Below are 8,412 nucleotides of genomic sequence, written 5' to 3'. Positions count from 1 at the left end.
AGTTGTATGGCGGGGAGGGGGGGGGGTGGGCAAGAGGTGAGGAGACACTTCCCAGCGTCTCTTGGTTTTCCTCAGGGCTTCTCTTAGATCGCCGCAGTGTCAGCTTCGCTTAAGTCTTGCTGTGCACCCTTTTGCGGCAGGTGTGTGTCAGCCCCAACAGCTAAAAGCACGCGCTCTAAACCGCTGATTCTTTCTTTCGTAACGACGCGAAGCCAGGGGAGAGCGCGAACGCAGTCCCCCACTACCACAAATTATGCAGTCGAGTTTCCCACATTTGGGGAAATCGCAGGGGTCAGCACATCCGGAGTGCAATGGATAAGCCTCGCCCTGGGAAAACCACCTTCGTGATCATGGTATCTCCCCTGCCAGGTAAGTATGAGTTGCTGCCCCCGCCCACACCCAACCCCCACGCGCCACACACCCTTCACACACGCTCACTACACTCAACACGCCGCGGCGCCCCCGCTGCCCCAGGGACCCGAGCGGCAACCGCGCTCGATGCGACAGCAACCCCGGGGGCGCGTCCATCTCGGGATGCGGGGACGTGGAGGCGCCGGCGGAGTGCGACCGGCAGTCTCTGCGCGCCTTTCATCTGCATACGCCACGCCCCTTCCTGACGTCACCGGAGCCTGGTCTCCGGGTTCAGACCTGGGCCCTGCGCGCAGCTGGCCGCGAGGCGGCGAGGCGGCGAGGCCCTGACCCGGGAAGGAGGACCGGGTCTCGCCGCACCCGGCGCCCAGCAGTTGTGGCCCCACCGAGGATCCCACCTTCCCTTCAGCAAAAGGAAATTGCATCCCATTTTTGTCCTCGTCTGTTCGAACTCTTCAAGTCATCCATCCTTTTTTGCATGTTGATTAGTGCTGAGTCGCTAATGAGAAATCGTGGTCATGTGTACCCATGGGGTCTCTCTGATCTGAGTGACACAACGTGCTGAATTCAGAGCATGCGGTGGCCGAGCAGTGCCCCCCATTGTGCAGAGAGAAAGCCGGGTCACAGCGCCCAGCGGTGCCCTCCGACCGCAGCCAGGCTGGGCTCTCGCCCAGGAGCCCCCGCCAGGGCTCAGGGTCGCGCTCTCCAGCCCGCACACACACAGGGCGGCCCCGGAGCGCCCTCGGGTCCTTTCTGATTGGACCGGGTCACAGGTGAGCGCGCAGACAGCAGTGAAGGTGCGGGAACAGGTTGCATCAGCAGCTGCTGACGGCGGGGAAAGCTGCGCTCCGCAGAGGCGATCGGGCGTCTTCAGGGGCGGGAGGCCTCTCGGCAGAGTCGGCGGGGAAGTGAGGAGCCGCGGAGGGCGGGTGGGTGTGAGGCCGGTCGGCCAGCGAGTCAGTCGCAGGCATCGCCCGCCGTCCGGGCGCCATCCTCCCGGGAAGGGGCGCAGGCGGCGGCGCCCGGCTCTCCGCACAGGGGCTTCCGCCCGCCCGGGCAGGGGGGACCGGCGCCCCAGCGCCCTGGCCGCCCGCAGCTCCAGGGGAAGCGCTGCCGGGCCCGGAGGCGCGCCCTTCGATAGCTCAGCTGGCAGAGCGGAGGACTGTAGGCTGCGGTCTGTGCGGACATCCTTAGGTCGCTGGTTCGATTCCGGCTCGAAGGAGGTGCCTGACGCTTTTGCGCCCTCGGGGAAGGCGCCCCCGCCCGCCGGCCGCCCAGGCTCGGACCGGGGGCTGACCTGAGCTCCGGGGCCGAGGCGGGGCCTGACGGGCAGGGGGCTCTGAAGCCGCGGGCGGTGCCCGGCGGGTGCCCCTGAGGCTCCGGTCCCGCCTCCCCGCACGCCCCCCTCTCCCCCAGCTGCTCCCGCCGCCCCGGCCGTCCCACTGCTGAGCGCCGGGCCGAGGCTGTGGTGTCCACGGGGTCGGAGGCCGCGCCATTGCCCCGACTGCTGGAACCTGCCTGTCTGCCGGAGCCCTGAGAGCGGGCCCCCCGCCCGGCCCAGTCCTGCTCCCCATCATTCTCAGAGAGGCTCACTGGGCCCCGCAGGACGCCCAGGGCACTGCGGGCTGGAGAGGGCAGGGCAGGTCAGCGTGGGGGGTGGGGAGGGGTGGCGGGGGTCGGGGTCGGGGGGTGGGGGTGGGGGAGGCCAAGGCCTGAGGTGGGAAATAGGGGCGGAGCCTGGGCCCCCAGCTGTGCCGAGAAGTGCAGAAACGAACAGCGACTGATGGGCCGTGTCAACAACAGGAGAGCCGGGGTGAAAGGGTTCTTCCCACCGGCCAAGGCCAGGCCATGCCAGTAACGGGCCGTAATCCAGTGAATGAAATAGGCACAGGGCTTCACAGCAGGTCCCCATGAACACTAGACACCAGATCTTGTCTCGAAATGCTGTTCTCCAGTAAGAGAAACCAGGACTCCTTGGAAACCTGTGTAGCCTCACTTCTGTGGGTTGTCATTTTCCTATGGGGGCTCCCAGTGCACACGTAGAAATCTGTATGCTTCTCTCTGGCCCTTGTTGGGACCCAAAAAGGGTAAAAGGAAAGGTCTGACTCTGCTGCAGCTTGACCCAGGGTGAAACAACGGGTGAGCCGAAGAGGCAGGCGCGTGAGAAAAGGAAGGCGCTTGCCCCCGGCCTCCCCTTTGCTGAGGTCTGGTGAGCACGTTCTCCTAAGGTGAGAAGGGGCTGAAGGAGGCCAGGTTGGAGGCTAACGGCGTGGGCTGGAGGGGCCGCTCCCTGGGCGCAGGGACTGTACTTTCTAGCTCTCACTGTCGGGTTCAAGCAGATGGTGTTCAGAGACATGTCTGATGAAGCAGAAGCGGGGCTGTTGCCATTTCTGTGATTTCTCTGTAGGAAGGACACGTATTATTAATCTGATCTGGGCTCAGAGGTAGAACCTGGGAACCTGCTGGGAACATTTTTTTTTAAAGCCCGAGATCAGTACGTTAACCCTTTGAGTGCCAACCAATATCCTAGGAACTGTGCTAAAATTGCCAAGGCATTTTTGCTGATTTTCCTTAGGTGCCATCTGTCAATAAAGAGTGAACCACTAGCACAGGGGTGAGCAACCTTTTTTTTTTTTTTTTTTTTTTTAATATGTTTTATTGATTTTTTACAGAGAGGAAGGGAGAGAGACAGAGAGCTAGAAACATCGATGAGAGAGAAACATCAATTAGCTGCCTCCTGCACATCTCCCACTGGGGATGTGCCCGCAACCCAGGTACATGCCCTCGACCGGAATCGAACCCGGGACCCTTCAGTCCGCAGGCCGACGCTCTATCCACTGAGCCAAACCGGTTTCGGCGGTGAGCAACCAGCAAAATCTCTGACTCAAAATTCCTCTGTGTGCCAACCCTAATTTTTTGAGAACATGTTACGCCTACTTGATATCTCTTAAGGTGTACGTATGTGAAGAACCTTGAAGAAATAATAAAATTCATTCAAGCGACAAAACACAGTAGATGATGATGAAAAATACATTTATTTTTTAATGTATACATGTACGCTGATAGTCCGACAGAAAACTTTAGGACTCCGTTTGGTATTATCAGTGGGACTTCTGCTGCTGCATCACTGATGACAGAGATTTTACAACAGGTGTATATTTCGTGACCTTCAGAGGTATGCACGAGCTACTACTTTCATCCGTCAGGCTTCTCCTATTACGAGACTTAACAAAATTCATCACTGAGAACAAAGATTCACAATTGTAAATGGACGATTATAAGAGAGGCTTTTGCGTGCCAGGGGTTGCCCACCCCTGTACTAGCATCTACTAGTGACACTGCAGGAGGAGCGCAATAGCGCTCCCGACACTTTTGGCGAAAGACAGGAGGAGCCCAATCGCGCTCCCCAGCACTCTAGGGGGTTAATCAAATAAGTGTGCTAAAGGCCTGTTATTGCCATGCGCTATTCTAGCCAACTACGAATGGAGCAGTGGACAAAATAGTCAAGAATCCCTAGCCTCATGGAAGTTACATTCCAGTGGGTGAAGTTAGGCAGGAAACGAAAATGTATAGTATGCTAAATCAGTGTTTCTCAAGCTTCAACATGCACAGCAGTGCTTTTTCAACCGGTGTGCTGCCAGAATGTTTAAAGCAAAACCCAACTATTTTGGGGCATTGACCTCTTTTCTCCTTAGGTTGTCAAGTTAAAAAATGACAAGTAACACCACAAAACATAGCTGTCCGGTGTGAATGAATAAAAATTACACTTTTTTTGTCAGATCAACAAATATATATTTAATTAAATTATTAATATAAATTAAATATATATTTAATTAAATCATTTACTTAATTAACTAATTAAAAATATATATTATTTTAATGTGTTTATGTGTGCCATGAGAAAAATCAATGGGGTGAAAGGGCGAGGACTACGCCCTCCATCTTACCCTGGGTCCTCCATTTTTGGGCAGCAGCCATGTGCTCGGCAAGGATTCTTTCCGGAAGCCCAAGCCTCTGCTAGCCACACCCAGGACTTCTTTAAACTAACCAATGACAATCAAGGGAAGTGCGTGCCATAGATACGACCACATCCCGTGGAACGAGATACCGGCCAATCGGCAGGGCCCACAGTCCTCTCTCCTCCCCTTACTATAAAACCTCTCTCCCCACAGGGCTGGCCCTCTCTCTGCCACTTGCTGCTGTGTCAGTAAGGAGGGTAGGGGAGCCAAGCCCGGGTTTGAATAAAAGACTCTCTGCTTTTGCATCGGACTCAGCTGGCTCCCTGGTGTGGTCTTTTGGGGATCCTGAAATCTGGGCATAACATGGGGAATCTTGTTAAAACGTTGATTCTGCCCTGGTCAGGTTAGAGCATCGTCCCGATATGCCAAGGTTGAGGGTTTGATCCCTGGTCAGGGAACATACAAGAACCAATTAAAACCACAATGAGATATCACCTCACACCTGCCAGAATGGCTACTGTGGATAAATGGATAAATGCCTGACGTTGGGCGACATTTGCCCGTGGGTCTTTTTTTTTTTTTTTTTTTTTTTTTATATATTTTATTGATTTTTCACAGAGAGAGGAAGGGAGAGAGATAGAGAGTCAGAAACATCGATGAGAGAGAAACATCGATCAGCCGCCTCCTGCACATCCCCCACTGGGGATATGCCCGCAACCCAGGCACATGCCCCCGACCGGAATCGAACCCGGGACCCCTCAGTCCGCAGGCCGACGCTCTATCCACTGAGCCAAACCGGTCTCGGCTGCCCGTGGGTCTTGATCCAACATCTAGACGGGTTCTGGAATCTGGAGAAGGCTGTGCATAGATTAAATAGGAGTCCAGAGACAAAAGGTAATTATGAAAGGCATTTGGGGGTCAGAGGAGCCTAGTTTAAAGGAAACTGAGATCTCCTCATCTCAGGACCCCATGCTTTTTATTAACACAAATTGTCCTGAGGGGAAGCAAAGATATACACTTCAAAGGGTCAGGGTTTCCTATACAGAGTCCATTGTCAGAATGGGGGAATTAGCCTACAGCTTTTCAGGTGTTTGGCCAGTAGGAGGCAATAGCATGTAGATTAAGATGCCCTGAGCTGTCTGGCAGCAAACAATCAATTTAATATATCCTATTCAGGTTTGGGGAAATGCCATCAGCCATTCCCAGATTCAGCCCTGCTGTCATTGGCTTCCAGTAGATAAACAACAAATGCTGGTGGGGATGTGGAGAAAAGGGAACCGGAGTGCACCGTTGGTAGGACTGCAGACCGGTGCAGCCACTGTGGAAAACAGTGTCCAGTTTCCCACCCAAATTAAAAATGGCACTGCTGTTTGATCCAGCGATCCCACATCTGGGAATATATCCCAAGACTTCTGAAACACCAATCAGAAAGAATATATGCACTCCTATGTTCATGGCAGCAATATTGATGATAGCCGAGATCCGGAAACAGGCCAAGTGCCCATCAGTAAATGAGTGGGTAAAAAAGCTGTGGCACATTTATTTACACAATGGGCACGGAATACTACCTGGCCGTAAAAAAGAAGGAAATCCGACCTTTTTGGACAACATGGATTGACTTGCAGATTATTATGAGAAGTGAAATAAGCCTGCCAAAGAAAGACAAATACCATAGGATCTCACTTATAGATCCAATGAACACAATAAACTGACGAACAAAATAGAAACAAAGGCATGGATGCATGGAACACACTGACAGCTGTCAGAGGGGAGGGAGGAGAGGGGACTGGATGCGAGAAGGGGAAGGGATTAGCTAAAGACCGTATATGGCAGGGACAGCAGTGTGGTGATGGACAGAAGAAAGGAAGGCTGGGTGGAGGCGGGCAAAAGTGGGGGAAATGGGGGCATCTGTAATAGTGTCAGCAGCATAAATAAACGGGGAGAGGGGGGAGGAATGAAAAACCAATTTACTGCCATAAAAAAAAAAAATCAACCAATGACTGCATAAAGTGGAGCAACGAGTGGATGTTTCTCTGAAACCAGTAAGTAAAGGTTAAAGGAAAATAAGTTGATACTGACTCCGTAGGGCTTGGGAAGATCAGACATAAGAGTGTGCACTGCAGTTGCAGGTGAAAAGCCACGTATAATAACCGGGAGGTGAAAACACCATAGAAAAAGGCAACAGAAAGTTACATACAGACCAGGCGCCACGACCCTCGAGGGCAACTTCCTGAATACTACTATTGAGGTAGCGCTGGCATTCGGAATGCAGCAAACGCCAAACCTCCCAAGACCTCGCCATCTGTCTTTGTGACCAACAAAAACCAGGGGAGAGCGCGAACGCAGTCCCCCACTACCACAAATTATGCAGTCGAGTTTCCCACATTTGGGGAAATCGCAGGGGTCAGCACATCCGGAGTGCAATGGATAAGCCTCGCCCTGGGAAAACCACCTTCGTGATCATGGTATCTCCCCTGCCAGGTAAGTATGAGTTGCTGCCCCCGCCCACACCCCAACCCCCACGCGCGACCCACCCTTCACACACGCTCACTACACTCAACACGCCGCGGCGCCCCCGCTGCCCCAGGGACCCGAGCGGCAACCGCGCCCGATGCGACAGCAACCCCGGGGGCGCGTCCATCTCGGGATGCGGGGACGTGGGGGCGCCGGCGGAGTGGGACCGGCAGCCTCTGCGCGCCTGCTCATCTGCTTACGCCACGCCCCCGGCCTGACGTCCCCGGAGCCCTGTCTTGCATTTTGACCCGCCAGCCGCACGACTCCAGGAGAGAAGACTCAGGAGAGATCTGCTCTGAGACTTCTAGTTGAAATAAACTTTAGTTTGTAGTTTAAAGTTAGATTGAGGGGGTCGATTTTCTCTAAAATTTTCCCCAGCGGAAGATCACCGTTTGGGATTCTAGGTGGTTTCCTTTTTCTTGGGCTGCCTTTGTGTCCTGGATCAGGTGAGGGCCGGTTTGCTGGACTGCTATGTTTATTTCTAGATATGATTCATTGAAAAAAAGTAAATGCATAAATATATGTACTATGCTACCTTCTGTCTAGGAAAAATGTGAAAATAGAAGAGAAGCGCGCGCGAGCGCGCGCGCACACACACACACACACACACACACACACACCCCAAAATGACTCTTCAGCTCAGTGTATTAACTTATAAGCATCTTCAAGTCTAAGGACAAGAACTGACAGCCAATACTAGACTGTCCCACAGTAGCTTCGTGTTTCATAGTTTGTGGCCGTAACCAATCTGCAAGGATGCTGTGTGCGTTGCAGGAGTTAGTGAGGAAAGGGGTGCTGGGAGTCCAGTAGGGAATGGAGGGCAAGGAGGAAGGGTGTGGTGTTACGTGGGAAATTGGAATTGAAGATGTCAGTAGGGGCTCATGATTATGAACATTATTTTAATCCTCACCCAAGGATATTTTCTCCACTGATGTTTAGAAAGAATGGAAGGGAGAGGGAGAGACAGACAGACACATGGATTGGTTGCCTCCCGCATGCCCTGCCCCTCCCCCCGCCCCCCCCAGGGCGGGGAGCCTGTGATGGAGGTACCTGCCCTTGAGGGGAATGAAGCGGGGACCCTTCAGTCCCTAGGCCAGCGTTCTATCCACTGAGCCAAACCAGCTAGGGCCTCATTCTTTTTAATAGATCTAGACATGTGTAGGGAATATATCTTTCCTAGCCCCATCCACGTGTAACAATAAGCACACCCAGGGGCCTGTTCTTGCTTTCCAAATGCCATTCCCCAATGAAAAGAGCCAGGCTTTTTGGAGAAATAGATGATTTTCAAGGAGCCAGGGAAGGGGACCCCTTCCCTGGATGAGCCTGGAACACGCTGTGCCAGAAAATAAGGAAATGCTCCAAAGAGCATGTGAGCATCTCCACAGGCAGCCGACTAGACGGGGCTTCCATGGGCCCGACTGGAGAACATCTGAACATCCAAATAAACAAAAGCAGTGATGGCCCGGCCGGCTCAGCTCCGTGGTTGAGCTTCGACCTCTGAGTGGGACAGGAGGTCACGGTTTGTTTCCCGGTCAGGGCACATGCCCGGCCCCAGCTGGCGGCAACTGTT

General features: G+C 53.6%; 3 non-coding genes across 3 annotated transcripts; 1 reads left to right on the top strand and 2 right to left on the bottom strand.

Annotated features, from left to right (window-relative positions):
- Positions 1-213: 213 nt before the first annotated feature.
- LOC118661527 lies at positions 214-377 on the bottom strand. The gene has a single exon (XR_004969360.1). It is a non-coding gene; the product is annotated as a U1 spliceosomal RNA (small nuclear RNA).
- A 1,123-nt stretch (positions 378-1,500) lies between these two features.
- TRNAY-GUA lies at positions 1,501-1,591 on the top strand. The gene is given in 2 exon segments: positions 1,501-1,537; positions 1,556-1,591. It is a non-coding gene; the product is annotated as a tRNA-Tyr (tRNA).
- A 5,062-nt stretch (positions 1,592-6,653) lies between these two features.
- LOC118661458 lies at positions 6,654-6,817 on the bottom strand. Its single transcript, XR_004969347.1, has one exon. It is a non-coding gene; the product is annotated as a U1 spliceosomal RNA (small nuclear RNA).
- Positions 6,818-8,412: the final 1,595 nt, after the last annotated feature.

Source organism: Myotis myotis, unplaced genomic scaffold (genome assembly GCF_014108235.1).
Source record: "Myotis myotis isolate mMyoMyo1 unplaced genomic scaffold, mMyoMyo1.p scaffold_m19_p_1, whole genome shotgun sequence".
Taxonomy (NCBI): Eukaryota; Metazoa; Chordata; class Mammalia; order Chiroptera; family Vespertilionidae; genus Myotis; species Myotis myotis.
Note: the sequence above shows the minus strand (reverse complement) of the source record. Positions and strands in the feature narration are given on the sequence as shown.